This window comes from Mercurialis annua, linkage group LG5 (assembly GCF_937616625.2).
Source record: "Mercurialis annua linkage group LG5, ddMerAnnu1.2, whole genome shotgun sequence".
Taxonomy (NCBI): Eukaryota; Viridiplantae; Streptophyta; class Magnoliopsida; order Malpighiales; family Euphorbiaceae; genus Mercurialis; species Mercurialis annua.
In genome coordinates, this window is record NC_065574.1 from 41,620,099 (window position 1) to 41,632,365 (window position 12,267).

Consider the following 12,267-nt stretch of genomic DNA (forward strand, 5'->3'; position numbering starts at 1 on the left):
AGATATTTTTTATTTTGGTTGAATGAGTTGCAAGGCAGCAGATATATAAGATGATCGTGCAAGGTGTGACGGGTGCGATCATACCAGCACTAATGCACCGGATCCCATCAGAACTCCGAAGTTAAACGTGCTTGGGCGAGAGCAGTACTAGGATGGGTGACCTCCTGGGAAGTCCTCGTGTTGCACCCCTTTTTGGCATTTTTGCGGTCCGCGCCTGCATTTTTTTTATTATTATCGCCTATCGCGCAAACGAGTAACGAGCAACGAGCACCGGTGAATTGCAATGCAGGGACTAAACGGGAAATATGAAAAAGTTCAGGGACCAAAACGTACTTTTAAAGATAGTTTTTATTTTGGTTGAATGAGTTGCAAGGCAGCAGATATATACGATGATCGTGCAAGGTGTGACGGGTGCGATCATACCAGCACTAATGCACCGGATCCCATCAGAACTCCGAAGTTAAACGTGCTTGGGCGAGAGCAGTACTAGGATGGGTGACCTCCTGGGAAGTCCTCGTGTTGCACCCCTTTTTGGCATTTTTGCCGTCCGCGCCTGCATTTTTTTAATTATTATCGCCTATCGCGTAAACAGAACGAGTAACGAGTAACGAGCACCGGTGAATTGCAATGCAGGGACTAAACGGGAAATATGAAAAAGTTCAGGGACCAAAACGTACTTTTAAAGATAGTTTTTATTTTGGTTGAATGAGTTGCAAGGCAGCAGATATATACGATGATCGTGCAAGGTGTGACGGGTGCGATCATACCAGCACTAATGCACCGGATTCCATCAGAACTCCGAAGTTAAACGTGCTTGGGCGAGAGCAGTACTAGGATGGGTGACCTCCTGGGAAGTCCTCGTGTTGCACCCCTTTTTTGCATTTTTGCGGTCCGCGCCTGCATTTTTTTAATTATTATCGCCTATCGCGTAAACAGAACGAGTAACGAGCACCGGTGAATTGCAATGCAGGGACTAAACGGGAAATATGAAAAAGTTCAGGGACCAAAACGTACTTTTAAAGATATTTTTTATTTTGGTTGAATGAGTTGCAAGGCAGCAGATATATACGATGATCGTGCAAGGTGTGACGGGTGCGATCATACTAGCACTAATGCACCGGATCCCATCAGAACTCCGAAGTTAAACGTGATTGGGCGAGAGCAGTACTAGGATGGGTGACCTCCTGGGAAGTCCTCGTGTTGCACCCCTTTTTTGCATTTTTGCGGTCCGCGCCTGCATTTTTTTAATTATTATCGCCTATCGCGTAAACAGAACGAGTAACGAGTAACGAGCAACGAGCACCGGTGAATTGCAATGCAGGGACTAAACGGGAAATATGAAAAAGTTCAGGGACCAAAACGTACTTTTAAAGATAGTTTTTATTTTGGTTGAATGAGTTGCAAGGCAGCAGATATATACGATGATCGTGCAAGGTGTGACGGGTGCGATCATACCAGCACTAATGCACCGGATCCCATCAGAACTCCGAAGTTAAACGTGCTTGGGCGAGAGCAGTACTAGGATGGGTGACCTCCTGGGAAGTCCTCGTGTTGCACCCCTTTTTGGCATTTTTGCCGTCCGCGCCTGCATTTTTTTAATTATTATCGCCTATCGCGTAAACAGAACGAGTAACGAGTAACGAGCACCGGTGAATTGCAATGCAGGGACTAAACGGGAAATATGAAAAAGTTCAGGGACCAAAACGTACTTTTAAAGATAGTTTTTATTTTGGTTGAATGAGTTGCAAGGCAGCAGATATATACGATGATCGTGCAAGGTGTGACGGGTGCGATCATACCAGCACTAATGCACCGGATTCCATCAGAACTCCGAAGTTAAACGTGCTTGGGCGAGAGCAGTACTAGGATGGGTGACCTCCTGGGAAGTCCTCGTGTTGCACCCCTTTTTTGCATTTTTGCGGTCCGCGCCTGCATTTTTTTAATTATTATCGCCTATCGCGTAAACAGAACGAGTAACGAGCACCGGTGAATTGCAATGCAGGGACTAAACGGGAAATATGAAAAAGTTCAGGGACCAAAACGTACTTTTAAAGATATTTTTTATTTTGGTTGAATGAGTTGCAAGGCAGCAGATATATACGATGATCGTGCAAGGTGTGACGGGTGCGATCATACTAGCACTAATGCACCGGATCCCATCAGAACTCCGAAGTTAAACGTGATTGGGCGAGAGCAGTACTAGGATGGGTGACCTCCTGGGAAGTCCTCGTGTTGCACCCCTTTTTTGCATTTTTGCGGTCCGCGCCTGCATTTTTTTAATTATTATCGCCTATCGCGTAAACAGAACGAGTAACGAGTAACGAGCAACGAGCACCGGTGAATTGCAATGCAGGGACTAAACGGGAAATATGAAAAAGTTCAGGGACCAAAACGTACTTTTAAAGATAGTTTTTATTTTGGTTGAATGAGTTGCAAGGCAGCAGATATATACGATGATCGTGCAAGGTGTGACGGGTGCGATCATACCGGCACTAATGCACCGGATCCCATCAGAACTCCGAAGTTAAACGTGCTTGGGCGAGAGCAGTACTAGGATGGGTGACCTCCTGGGAAGTCCTCGTGTTGCACCCCTTTTTGGCATTTTTGCCGTCCGCGCCTGCATTTTTTTAATTATTATCGCCTATCGCGTAAACAGAACGAGTAACGAGTAACGAGCACCGGTGAATTGCAATGCAGGGACTAAACGGGAAATATGAAAAAGTTCAGGGACCAAAACGTACTTTTAAAGATAGTTTTTATTTTGGTTGAATGAGTTGCAAGGCAGCAGATATATACGATGATCGTGCAAGGTGTGACGGGTGCGATCATACCAGCACTAATGCACCGGATTCCATCAGAACTCCGAAGTTAAACGTGCTTGGGCGAGAGCAGTACTAGGATGGGTGACCTCCTGGGAAGTCCTCGTGTTGCACCCCTTTTTTGCATTTTTGCGGTCCGCGCCTGCATTTTTTTAATTATTATCGCCTATCGCGTAAACAGAACGAGTAACGAGCACCGGTGAATTGCAATGCAGGGACTAAACGGGAAATATGAAAAAGTTCAGGGACCAAAACGTACTTTTAAAGATATTTTTTATTTTGGTTGAATGAGTTGCAAGGCAGCAGATATATACGATGATCGTGCAAGGTGTGACGGGTGCGATCATACTAGCACTAATGCACCGGATCCCATCAGAACTCCGAAGTTAAACGTGATTGGGCGAGAGCAGTACTAGGATGGGTGACCTCCTGGGAAGTCCTCGTGTTGCACCCCTTTTTTGCATTTTTGCGGTCCGCGCCTGCATTTTTTTAATTATTATCGCCTATCGCGTAAACAGAACGAGTAACGAGTAACGAGCAACGAGCACCGGTGAATTGCAATGCAGGGACTAAACGGGAAATATGAAAAAGTTCAGGGACCAAAACGTACTTTTAAAGATAGTTTTTATTTTGGTTGAATGAGTTGCAAGGCAGCAGATATATACGATGATCGTGCAAGGTGTGACGGGTGCGATCATACCGGCACTAATGCACCGGATCCCATCAGAACTCCGAAGTTAAACGTGCTTGGGCGAGAGCAGTACTAGGATGGGTGACCTCCTGGGAAGTCCTCGTGTTGCACCCCTTTTTGGCATTTTTGCGGTCCGCTCCTGCATTTTTTTAATTATTATCGCCTATCGCGTAAACAGAACGAGTAACGAGCACCGGTGAATTGCAATGCAGGGACTAAACGGGAAATATGAAAAAGTTCAGGGACCAAAACGTACTTTTAAAGATATTTTTTATTTTGGTTGAATGAGTTGCAAGGCAGCAGATATATACGATGATCGTGCAAGGTGTGACGGGTGCGATCATACCTGCACTAATGCACTGGATCCCATCAGAACTCCGAAGTTAAACGTGCTTGGGCGAGAGCAGTACTAGGATGGGTGACCTCCTGGGAAGTCCTCGTGTTGCACCCCTTTTTGGCATTTTTGCGGTCCGCGCCTGCATTTTTTTAATTATTATCGCCTATCGCGTAAACGAGTAACGAGCAACGAGCACCGGTGAATTGCAATGCAGGGACTAAACGGGAAATATGAAAAAGTTCAGGGACCAAAACGTACTTTTAAAGATAGTTTTTATTTTGGTTGAATGAGTTGCAAGGCAGCAGATATATACGATGATCGTGCAAGGTGTGACGGGTGCGATCATACCAGCACTAATGCACCGGATCCCATCAGAACTCCGAAGATAAACGTGCTTGGGCGAGAGCAGTACTAGGATGGGTGACCTCCTGGGAAGTCCTCGTGTTGCACCCCTTTTTTGCATTTTTGCGGTCCGCGCCTGCATTTTTTTAATTATTATCGCCTATCGCGTAAACAGAACGAGTAAAGAGCACCGGTGAATTGAAATGCAGGGACTAAACGGGAAATATGAAAAAGTTCAGGGACCAAAACGTACTTTTAAAGATAGTTTTTATTTTGGTTGAATGAGTTGCAAGGCAGCAGATATATACGATGATCGTGCAAGGTGTGACGGGTGCGATCATACCGGCACTAATGCACCGGATCCCATCAGAACTCCGAAGTTAAACGTGCTTGGGCGAGAGCAGTACTAGGATGGGTGACCTCCTGGGAAGTCCTCGTGTTGCACCCCTTTTTGGCATTTTTGCGGTCCGCTCCTGCATTTTTTTAATTATTATCGCCTATCGCGTAAACAGAACGAGTAACGAGCACCGGTGAATTGCAATGCAGGGACTAAACGGGAAATATGAAAAAGTTCAGGGACCAAAACGTACTTTTAAAGATATTTTTTATTTTGGTTGAATGAGTTGCAAGGCAGCAGATATATACGATGATCGTGCAAGGTGTGACGGGTGCGATCATACCTGCACTAATGCACCGGATCCCATCAGAACTCCGAAGTTAAACGTGCTTGGGCGAGAGCAGTACTAGGATGGGTGACCTCCTGGGAAGTCCTCGTGTTGCACCCCTTTTTGGCATTTTTGCGGTCCGCGCCTGCATTTTTTTAATTATTATCGCCTATCGCGTAAACGAGTAACGAGCAACGAGCACCGGTGAATTGCAATGCAGGGACTAAACGGGAAATATGAAAAAGTTCAGGGACCAAAACGTACTTTTAAAGATAGTTTTTATTTTGGTTGAATGAGTTGCAAGGCAGCAGATATATACGATGATCGTGCAAGGTGTGACGGGTGCGATCATACCAGCACTAATGCACCGGATACCATCAGAACTCCGAAGATAAACGTGCTTGGGCGAGAGCAGTACTAGGATGGGTGACCTCCTGGGAAGTCCTCGTGTTGCACCCCTTTTTTGCATTTTTGCGGTCCGCGCCTGCATTTTTTTAATTATTATCGCCTATCGCGTAAACAGAACGAGTAACGAGCACCGGTGAATTGCAATGCAGGGACTAAACGGGAAATATGAAAAAGTTCAGGGACCAAAACGTACTTTTAAAGATAGTTTTTATTTTGGTTGAATGAGTTGCAAGGCAGCAGATATATACGATGATCGTGCAAGGTGTGACGGGTGCGATCATACCAGCACTAATGCACCGGATCCCATCAGAACTCCGAAGTTAAACGTGCTTGGGCGAGAGCAGTACTAGGATGGGTGACCTCCTGGGAAGTCCTCGTGTTGCACCCCTTTTTTGCATTTTTGCGGTCCGCGCCTGCATTTTTTTAATTATTATCGCCTATCGCGTAAACAGAACGAGTAACGAGTAACGAGCACCGGTGAATTGCAATGCAGGGACTAAACGGGAAATATGAAAAAGTTCAGGGACCAAAACGTACTTTTAAAGATATTTTTTATTTTGGTTGAATGAGTTGCAAGGCAGCAGATATATACGATGATCGTGCAAGGTGTGACGGGTGCGATCATACCAGCACTAATGCACCGGATCCCATCAGAACTCCGAAGTTAAACGTGCTTGGGCGAGAGCAGTACTAGGATGGGTGACCTCCTGGGAAGTCCTCGTGTTGCACCCCTTTTTGGCATTTTTGCGGTCCGCGCCTGCATTTTTTTTATTATTATCGCCTATCGCGCAAACGAGTAACGAGCAACGAGCACCGGTGAATTGCAATGCAGGGACTAAACGGGAAATATGAAAAAGTTCAGGGACCAAAACGTACTTTTAAAGATAGTTTTTATTTTGGTTGAATGAGTTGCAAGGCAGCAGATATATACGATGATCGTGCAAGGTGTGACGGGTGCGATCATACCAGCACTAATGCACCGGATCCCATCAGAACTCCGAAGATAAACGTGCTTGGGCGAGAGCAGTACTAGGATGGGTGACCTCCTGGGAAGTCCTCGTGTTGCACCCCTTTTTTGCATTTTTGCGGTCCGCGCCTGCATTTTTTTAATTATTATCGCCTATCGCGTAAACAGAACGAGTAAAGAGCACCGGTGAATTGAAATGCAGGGACTAAACGGGAAATATGAAAAAGTTCAGGGACCAAAACGTACTTTTAAAGATAGTTTTTATTTTGGTTGAATGAGTTGCAAGGCAGCAGATATATACGATGATCGTGCAAGGTGTGACGGGTGCGATCATACCGGCACTAATGCACCGGATCCCATCAGAACTCCGAAGTTAAACGTGCTTGGGCGAGAGCAGTACTAGGATGGGTGACCTCCTGGGAAGTCCTCGTGTTGCACCCCTTTTTGGCATTTTTGCGGTCCGCTCCTGCATTTTTTTAATTATTATCGCCTATCGCGTAAACAGAACGAGTAACGAGCACCGGTGAATTGCAATGCAGGGACTAAACGGGAAATATGAAAAAGTTCAGGGACCAAAACGTACTTTTAAAGATATTTTTTATTTTGGTTGAATGAGTTGCAAGGCAGCAGATATATACGATGATCGTGCAAGGTGTGACGGGTGCGATCATACCTGCACTAATGCACCGGATCCCATCAGAACTCCGAAGTTAAACGTGCTTGGGCGAGAGCAGTACTAGGATGGGTGACCTCCTGGGAAGTCCTCGTGTTGCACCCCTTTTTGGCATTTTTGCGGTCCGCGCCTGCATTTTTTTAATTATTATCGCCTATCGCGTAAACGAGTAACGAGCAACGAGCACCGGTGAATTGCAATGCAGGGACTAAACGGGAAATATGAAAAAGTTCAGGGACCAAAACGTACTTTTAAAGATAGTTTTTATTTTGGTTGAATGAGTTGCAAGGCAGCAGATATATACGATGATCGTGCAAGGTGTGACGGGTGCGATCATACCAGCACTAATGCACCGGATCCCATCAGAACTCCGAAGATAAACGTGCTTGGGCGAGAGCAGTACTAGGATGGGTGACCTCCTGGGAAGTCCTCGTGTTGCACCCCTTTTTTGCATTTTTACGGTCCGCGCCTGCATTTTTTTAATTATTATCGCCTATCGCGTAAACAGAACGAGTAACGAGCACCGGTGAATTGCAATGCAGGGACTAAACGGGAAATATGAAAAAGTTCAGGGACCAAAACGTACTTTTAAAGATAGTTTTTATTTTGGTTGAATGAGTTGCAAGGCAGCAGATATATACGATGATCGTGCAAGGTGTGACGGGTGCGATCATACCAGCACTAATGCACCGGATCCCATCAGAACTCCGAAGTTAAACGTGCTTGGGCGAGAGCAGTACTAGGATGGGTGACCTCCTGGGAAGTCCTCGTGTTGCACCCCTTTTTTGCATTTTTGCGGTCCGCGCCTGCATTTTTTTAATTATTATCGCCTATCGCGTAAACAGAACGAGTAACGAGTAACGAGCACCGGTGAATTGCAATGCAGGGACTAAACGGGAAATATGAAAAAGTTCAGGGACCAAAACGTACTTTTAAAGATATTTTTTATTTTGGTTGAATGAGTTGCAAGGCAGCAGATATATACGATGATCGTGCAAGGTGTGACGGGTGCGATCATACCAGCACTAATGCACCGGATCCCATCAGAACTCCGAAGTTAAACGTGCTTGGGCGAGAGCAGTACTAGGATGGGTGACCTCCTGGGAAGTCCTCGTGTTGCACCCCTTTTTGGCATTTTTGCGGTCCGCGCCTGCATTTTTTTTATTATTATCGCCTATCGCGCAAACGAGTAACGAGCAACGAGCACCGGTGAATTGCAATGCAGGGACTAAACGGGAAATATGAAAAAGTTCAGGGACCAAAACGTACTTTTAAAGATAGTTTTTATTTTGGTTGAATGAGTTGCAAGGCAGCAGATATATACGATGATCGTGCAAGGTGTGACGGGTGCGATCATACCAGCACTAATGCACCGGATCCCATCAGAACTCCGAAGTTAAACGTGCTTGGGCGAGAGCAGTACTAGGATGGGTGACCTCCTGGGAAGTCCTCGTGTTGCACCCCTTTTTGGCATTTTTGCGGTCCGCGCCTGCATTTTTTTAATTATTATCGCCTATCGCGTAAACAGAACGAGTAACGAGTAACGAGCAACGAGCACCGGTGAATTGCAATGCAGGGACTAAACGGGAAATATGAAAAAGTTCAGGGACCAAAACGTACTTTTAAAGATATTTTTTATTTTGGTTGAATGAGTTGCAAGGCAGCAGATATATACGATGATCGTGCAAGGTGTGACGGGTGCGATCATACCAGCACTAATGCACCGGATCCCATCAGAACTCCGAAGTTAAACGTGCTTGGGCGAGAGCAGTACTAGGATGGGTGACCTCCTGGGAAGTCCTCGTGTTGCACCCCTTTTTTGAATTTTTGCGGTCCGCGCCTGCATTTTTTTAATTATTATCGCCTATCGCGTAAACAGAACGAGTAACGAGTAACGAGCAACGAGCACCGGTGAATTGCAATGCAGGGACTAAACGGGAAAAATGAAAAAGTTCAGGGACCAAAACGTACTTTTAAAGATATTTTTTATTTTGGTTGAATGAGTTGCAAGGCAGCAGATATATACGATGATCGTGCAAGGTGTGACGGGTGCGATCATACCAGCACTAATGCACCGGATCCCATCAGAACTCCGAAGTTAAACGTGCTTGGGCGAGAGCAGTACTAGGATGGGTGACCTCCTGGGAAGTCCTCGTGTTGCACCCCTTTTTGGCATTTTTGCGGTCCGCGCCTGCATTTTTTTTATTATTATCGCCTATCGCGCAAACGAGTAACGAGCAACGAGCACCGGTGAATTGCAATGCAGGGACTAAACGGGAAATATGAAAAAGTTCAGGGACCAAAACGTACTTTTAAAGATATTTTTTATTTTGGTTGAATGAGTTGCAAGGCAGCAGATATATACGATGATCGTGCAAGGTGTGACGGGTGCGATCATACCAGCACTAATGCACCGGATCCCATCAGAACTCCGAAGTTAAACGTGCTTGGGCGAGAGCAGTACTAGGATGGGTGACCTCCTGGGAAGTCCTCGTGTTGCACCCCTTTTTTGAATTTTTGCGGTCCGCGCCTGCATTTTTTTAATTATTATCGCCTATCGCGTAAACAGAACGAGTAACGAGTAACGAGCAACGAGCACCGGTGAATTGCAATGCAGGGACTAAACGGGAAAAATGAAAAAGTTCAGGGACCAAAACGTACTTTTAAAGATATTTTTTATTTTGGTTGAATGAGTTGCAAGGCAGCAGATATATACGATGATCGTGCAAGGTGTGACGGGTGCGATCATACCAGCACTAATGCACCGGATCCCATCAGAACTCCGAAGTTAAACGTGCTTGGGCGAGAGCAGTACTAGGATGGGTGACCTCCTGGGAAGTCCTCGTGTTGCACCCCTTTTTGGCATTTTTGCGGTCCGCGCCTGCATTTTTTTTATTATTATCGCCTATCGCGCAAACGAGTAACGAGCAACGAGCACCGGTGAATTGCAATGCAGGGACTAAACGGGAAATATGAAAAAGTTCAGGGACCAAAACGTACTTTTAAAGATATTTTTTATTTTGGTTGAATGAGTTGCAAGGCAGCAGATATATACGATGATCGTGCAAGGTGTGACGGGTGCGATCATACCAGCACTAATGCACCGGATCCCATCAGAACTCCGAAGTTAAACGTGCTTGGGCGAGAGCAGTACTAGGATGGGTGACCTCCTGGGAAGTCCTCGTGTTGCACCCCTTTTTTGCATTTTTGCGGTCCGCGCCTGCATTTTTTTAATTATTATCGCCTATCGCGTAAACAGAACGAGTAACGAGCACCGGTGAATTGCAATGCAGGGACTAAACGGGAAATATGAAAAAGTTCAGGGACCAAAACGTACTTTTAAAGATATTTTTTATTTTGGTTGAATGAGTTGCAAGGCAGCAGATATATACGATGATCGTGCAAGGTGTGACGGGTGCGATCATACCAGCACTAATGCACCGGATCCCATCAGAACTCCGAAGTTAAACGTGCTTGGGCGAGAGCAGTACTAGGATGGGTGACCTCCTGGGAAGTCCTCGTGTTGCACCCCTTTTTGGCATTTTTGCGGTCCGCGCCTGCATTTTTTTAATTATTATCGCCTATCGCGTAAACGAGTAACGAGCAACGAGCACCGGTGAATTGCAATGCAGGGACTAAACGGGAAATATGAAAAAGTTCAGGGACCAAAACGTACTTTTAAAGATATTTTTTATTTTGGTTGAATGAGTTGCAAGGCAGCAGATATATACGATGATCGTGCAAGGTGTGACGGGTGCGATCATACCAGCACTAATGCACCGGATCCCATCAGAACTCCGAAGTTAAACGTGCTTGGGCGAGAGCAGTACTAGGATGGGTGACCTCCTGGGAAGTCCTCGTGTTGCACCCCTTTTTTGCATTTTTGCGGTCCGCGCCTGCATTTTTTTAATTATTATCGCCTATCGCGTAAACAGAACGAGTAACGAGCACCGGTGAATTGCAATGCAGGGACTAAACGGGAAATATGAAAAAGTTCAGGGACCAAAACGTACTTTTAAAGATATTTTTTATTTTGGTTGAATGAGTTGCAAGGCAGCAGATATATACGATGATCGTGCAAGGTGTGACGGGTGCGATCATACCAGCACTAATGCACCGGATCCCATCAGAACTCCGAAGTTAAACGTGCTTGGGCGAGAGCAGTACTAGGATGGGTGACCTCCTGGGAAGTCCTCGTGTTGCACCCCTTTTTGGCATTTTTGCGGTCCGCGCCTGCATTTTTTTAATTATTATCGCCTATCGCGTAAACGAGTAACGAGCAACGAGCACCGGTGAATTGCAATGCAGGGACTAAACGGGAAATATGAAAAAGTTCAGGGACCAAAACGTACTTTTAAAGATATTTTTTATTTTGGTTGAATGAGTTGCAAGGCAGCAGATATATACGATGATCGTGCAAGGTGTGACGGGTGCGATCATACCAGCACTAATGCACCGGATCCCATCAGAACTCCGAAGTTAAACGTGCTTGGGCGAGAGCAGTACTAGGATGGGTGACCTCCTGGGAAGTCCTCGTGTTGCACCCCTTTTTTGCATTTTTGCGGTCCGCGCCTGCATTTTTTTAATTATTATCGCCTATCGCGTAAACAGAACGAGTAACGAGTAACGAGCAACGAGCACCGGTGAATTGCAATGCAGGGACTAAACGGGAAAAATGAAAAAGTTCAGGGACCAAAACGTACTTTTAAAGATATTTTTTATTTTGGTTGAATGAGTTGCAAGGCAGCAGATATATACGATGATCGTGCAAGGTGTGACGGGTGCGATCATACCAGCACTAATGCACCGGATCCCATCAGAACTCCGAAGTTAAACGTGCTTGGGCGAGAGCAGTACTAGGATGGGTGACCTCCTGGGAAGTCCTCGTGTTGCACCCCTTTTTTGCATTTTTGCGGTCCGCGCCTGCATTTTTTTAATTATTATCGCCTATCGCGTAAACAGAACGAGTAACGAGTAACGAGCAACGAGCACCGGTGAATTGCAATGCAGGGACTAAACGGGAAAAATGAAAAAGTTCAGGGACCAAAACGTACTTTTAAAGATATTTTTTATTTTGGTTGAATGAGTTGCAAGGCAGCAGATATATACGATGATCGTGCAAGGTGTGACGGGTGCGATCATACCAGCACTAATGCACCGGATCCCATCAGAACTCCGAAGTTAAACGTGCTTGGGCGAGAGCAGTACTAGGATGGGTGACCTCCTGGGAAGTCCTCGTGTTGCACCCCTTTTTGGCATTTTTGCGGTCCGCGCCTGCATTTTTTTTATTATTATCGCCTATCGCGCAAACGAGTAACGAGCAACGAGCACCGGTGAATTGCAATGCAGGGACTAAACGGGAAAT

The 12,267-nt window shown here is 45.7% G+C and overlaps 36 non-coding genes across 36 annotated transcripts; all 36 read left to right on the forward strand.

Annotated features, from left to right (window-relative positions):
• Positions 1–70: 70 nt before the first annotated feature.
• On the forward strand, positions 71–189 carry LOC126685502 (5S ribosomal RNA). The gene has a single exon (XR_007643604.1). It is a non-coding gene; the product is annotated as a 5S ribosomal RNA (ribosomal RNA).
• A 220-nt stretch (positions 190–409) lies between these two features.
• On the forward strand, positions 410–528 carry LOC126685503 (5S ribosomal RNA). The gene has a single exon (XR_007643605.1). It is a non-coding gene; the product is annotated as a 5S ribosomal RNA (ribosomal RNA).
• Positions 529–753: 225 nt separating this feature from the next.
• LOC126684596 (5S ribosomal RNA) lies at positions 754–872 on the forward strand. Its single transcript, XR_007642769.1, has one exon. It is a non-coding gene; the product is annotated as a 5S ribosomal RNA (ribosomal RNA).
• Positions 873–1,090: 218 nt separating this feature from the next.
• On the forward strand, positions 1,091–1,209 carry LOC126685030 (5S ribosomal RNA). The gene has a single exon (XR_007643187.1). It is a non-coding gene; the product is annotated as a 5S ribosomal RNA (ribosomal RNA).
• A 232-nt stretch (positions 1,210–1,441) lies between these two features.
• Positions 1,442–1,560, forward strand: LOC126685505 (5S ribosomal RNA). Its single transcript, XR_007643607.1, has one exon. It is a non-coding gene; the product is annotated as a 5S ribosomal RNA (ribosomal RNA).
• A 225-nt stretch (positions 1,561–1,785) lies between these two features.
• Positions 1,786–1,904, forward strand: LOC126684597 (5S ribosomal RNA). The gene has a single exon (XR_007642770.1). It is a non-coding gene; the product is annotated as a 5S ribosomal RNA (ribosomal RNA).
• Positions 1,905–2,122: 218 nt separating this feature from the next.
• LOC126685031 (5S ribosomal RNA) lies at positions 2,123–2,241 on the forward strand. Its single transcript, XR_007643188.1, has one exon. It is a non-coding gene; the product is annotated as a 5S ribosomal RNA (ribosomal RNA).
• A 232-nt stretch (positions 2,242–2,473) lies between these two features.
• LOC126684287 (5S ribosomal RNA) lies at positions 2,474–2,592 on the forward strand. The gene has a single exon (XR_007642473.1). It is a non-coding gene; the product is annotated as a 5S ribosomal RNA (ribosomal RNA).
• Positions 2,593–2,817: 225 nt separating this feature from the next.
• Positions 2,818–2,936, forward strand: LOC126684598 (5S ribosomal RNA). Its single transcript, XR_007642771.1, has one exon. It is a non-coding gene; the product is annotated as a 5S ribosomal RNA (ribosomal RNA).
• Positions 2,937–3,154: 218 nt separating this feature from the next.
• On the forward strand, positions 3,155–3,273 carry LOC126685032 (5S ribosomal RNA). The gene has a single exon (XR_007643189.1). It is a non-coding gene; the product is annotated as a 5S ribosomal RNA (ribosomal RNA).
• A 232-nt stretch (positions 3,274–3,505) lies between these two features.
• LOC126684289 (5S ribosomal RNA) lies at positions 3,506–3,624 on the forward strand. Its single transcript, XR_007642475.1, has one exon. It is a non-coding gene; the product is annotated as a 5S ribosomal RNA (ribosomal RNA).
• A 218-nt stretch (positions 3,625–3,842) lies between these two features.
• On the forward strand, positions 3,843–3,961 carry LOC126684777 (5S ribosomal RNA). The gene has a single exon (XR_007642946.1). It is a non-coding gene; the product is annotated as a 5S ribosomal RNA (ribosomal RNA).
• A 220-nt stretch (positions 3,962–4,181) lies between these two features.
• LOC126684740 (5S ribosomal RNA) lies at positions 4,182–4,300 on the forward strand. The gene has a single exon (XR_007642911.1). It is a non-coding gene; the product is annotated as a 5S ribosomal RNA (ribosomal RNA).
• A 218-nt stretch (positions 4,301–4,518) lies between these two features.
• On the forward strand, positions 4,519–4,637 carry LOC126684290 (5S ribosomal RNA). The gene has a single exon (XR_007642476.1). It is a non-coding gene; the product is annotated as a 5S ribosomal RNA (ribosomal RNA).
• A 218-nt stretch (positions 4,638–4,855) lies between these two features.
• LOC126684361 (5S ribosomal RNA) lies at positions 4,856–4,974 on the forward strand. The gene has a single exon (XR_007642542.1). It is a non-coding gene; the product is annotated as a 5S ribosomal RNA (ribosomal RNA).
• A 220-nt stretch (positions 4,975–5,194) lies between these two features.
• Positions 5,195–5,313, forward strand: LOC126685064 (5S ribosomal RNA). The gene has a single exon (XR_007643219.1). It is a non-coding gene; the product is annotated as a 5S ribosomal RNA (ribosomal RNA).
• A 218-nt stretch (positions 5,314–5,531) lies between these two features.
• On the forward strand, positions 5,532–5,650 carry LOC126685506 (5S ribosomal RNA). The gene has a single exon (XR_007643608.1). It is a non-coding gene; the product is annotated as a 5S ribosomal RNA (ribosomal RNA).
• Positions 5,651–5,875: 225 nt separating this feature from the next.
• On the forward strand, positions 5,876–5,994 carry LOC126685507 (5S ribosomal RNA). Its single transcript, XR_007643609.1, has one exon. It is a non-coding gene; the product is annotated as a 5S ribosomal RNA (ribosomal RNA).
• A 220-nt stretch (positions 5,995–6,214) lies between these two features.
• On the forward strand, positions 6,215–6,333 carry LOC126684742 (5S ribosomal RNA). Its single transcript, XR_007642913.1, has one exon. It is a non-coding gene; the product is annotated as a 5S ribosomal RNA (ribosomal RNA).
• A 218-nt stretch (positions 6,334–6,551) lies between these two features.
• Positions 6,552–6,670, forward strand: LOC126684291 (5S ribosomal RNA). The gene has a single exon (XR_007642477.1). It is a non-coding gene; the product is annotated as a 5S ribosomal RNA (ribosomal RNA).
• A 218-nt stretch (positions 6,671–6,888) lies between these two features.
• On the forward strand, positions 6,889–7,007 carry LOC126684362 (5S ribosomal RNA). Its single transcript, XR_007642543.1, has one exon. It is a non-coding gene; the product is annotated as a 5S ribosomal RNA (ribosomal RNA).
• Positions 7,008–7,227: 220 nt separating this feature from the next.
• LOC126684743 (5S ribosomal RNA) lies at positions 7,228–7,346 on the forward strand. The gene has a single exon (XR_007642914.1). It is a non-coding gene; the product is annotated as a 5S ribosomal RNA (ribosomal RNA).
• Positions 7,347–7,564: 218 nt separating this feature from the next.
• LOC126685508 (5S ribosomal RNA) lies at positions 7,565–7,683 on the forward strand. The gene has a single exon (XR_007643610.1). It is a non-coding gene; the product is annotated as a 5S ribosomal RNA (ribosomal RNA).
• A 225-nt stretch (positions 7,684–7,908) lies between these two features.
• On the forward strand, positions 7,909–8,027 carry LOC126685509 (5S ribosomal RNA). Its single transcript, XR_007643611.1, has one exon. It is a non-coding gene; the product is annotated as a 5S ribosomal RNA (ribosomal RNA).
• Positions 8,028–8,247: 220 nt separating this feature from the next.
• LOC126685510 (5S ribosomal RNA) lies at positions 8,248–8,366 on the forward strand. Its single transcript, XR_007643612.1, has one exon. It is a non-coding gene; the product is annotated as a 5S ribosomal RNA (ribosomal RNA).
• Positions 8,367–8,598: 232 nt separating this feature from the next.
• On the forward strand, positions 8,599–8,717 carry LOC126685511 (5S ribosomal RNA). The gene has a single exon (XR_007643613.1). It is a non-coding gene; the product is annotated as a 5S ribosomal RNA (ribosomal RNA).
• A 232-nt stretch (positions 8,718–8,949) lies between these two features.
• LOC126685512 (5S ribosomal RNA) lies at positions 8,950–9,068 on the forward strand. The gene has a single exon (XR_007643614.1). It is a non-coding gene; the product is annotated as a 5S ribosomal RNA (ribosomal RNA).
• A 220-nt stretch (positions 9,069–9,288) lies between these two features.
• Positions 9,289–9,407, forward strand: LOC126685513 (5S ribosomal RNA). The gene has a single exon (XR_007643615.1). It is a non-coding gene; the product is annotated as a 5S ribosomal RNA (ribosomal RNA).
• Positions 9,408–9,639: 232 nt separating this feature from the next.
• Positions 9,640–9,758, forward strand: LOC126685514 (5S ribosomal RNA). Its single transcript, XR_007643616.1, has one exon. It is a non-coding gene; the product is annotated as a 5S ribosomal RNA (ribosomal RNA).
• A 220-nt stretch (positions 9,759–9,978) lies between these two features.
• On the forward strand, positions 9,979–10,097 carry LOC126685516 (5S ribosomal RNA). Its single transcript, XR_007643618.1, has one exon. It is a non-coding gene; the product is annotated as a 5S ribosomal RNA (ribosomal RNA).
• A 218-nt stretch (positions 10,098–10,315) lies between these two features.
• Positions 10,316–10,434, forward strand: LOC126685517 (5S ribosomal RNA). Its single transcript, XR_007643619.1, has one exon. It is a non-coding gene; the product is annotated as a 5S ribosomal RNA (ribosomal RNA).
• Positions 10,435–10,654: 220 nt separating this feature from the next.
• Positions 10,655–10,773, forward strand: LOC126685518 (5S ribosomal RNA). Its single transcript, XR_007643620.1, has one exon. It is a non-coding gene; the product is annotated as a 5S ribosomal RNA (ribosomal RNA).
• A 218-nt stretch (positions 10,774–10,991) lies between these two features.
• On the forward strand, positions 10,992–11,110 carry LOC126685519 (5S ribosomal RNA). Its single transcript, XR_007643621.1, has one exon. It is a non-coding gene; the product is annotated as a 5S ribosomal RNA (ribosomal RNA).
• A 220-nt stretch (positions 11,111–11,330) lies between these two features.
• Positions 11,331–11,449, forward strand: LOC126685520 (5S ribosomal RNA). The gene has a single exon (XR_007643622.1). It is a non-coding gene; the product is annotated as a 5S ribosomal RNA (ribosomal RNA).
• A 232-nt stretch (positions 11,450–11,681) lies between these two features.
• LOC126685521 (5S ribosomal RNA) lies at positions 11,682–11,800 on the forward strand. Its single transcript, XR_007643623.1, has one exon. It is a non-coding gene; the product is annotated as a 5S ribosomal RNA (ribosomal RNA).
• A 232-nt stretch (positions 11,801–12,032) lies between these two features.
• On the forward strand, positions 12,033–12,151 carry LOC126685522 (5S ribosomal RNA). The gene has a single exon (XR_007643624.1). It is a non-coding gene; the product is annotated as a 5S ribosomal RNA (ribosomal RNA).
• Positions 12,152–12,267: the final 116 nt, after the last annotated feature.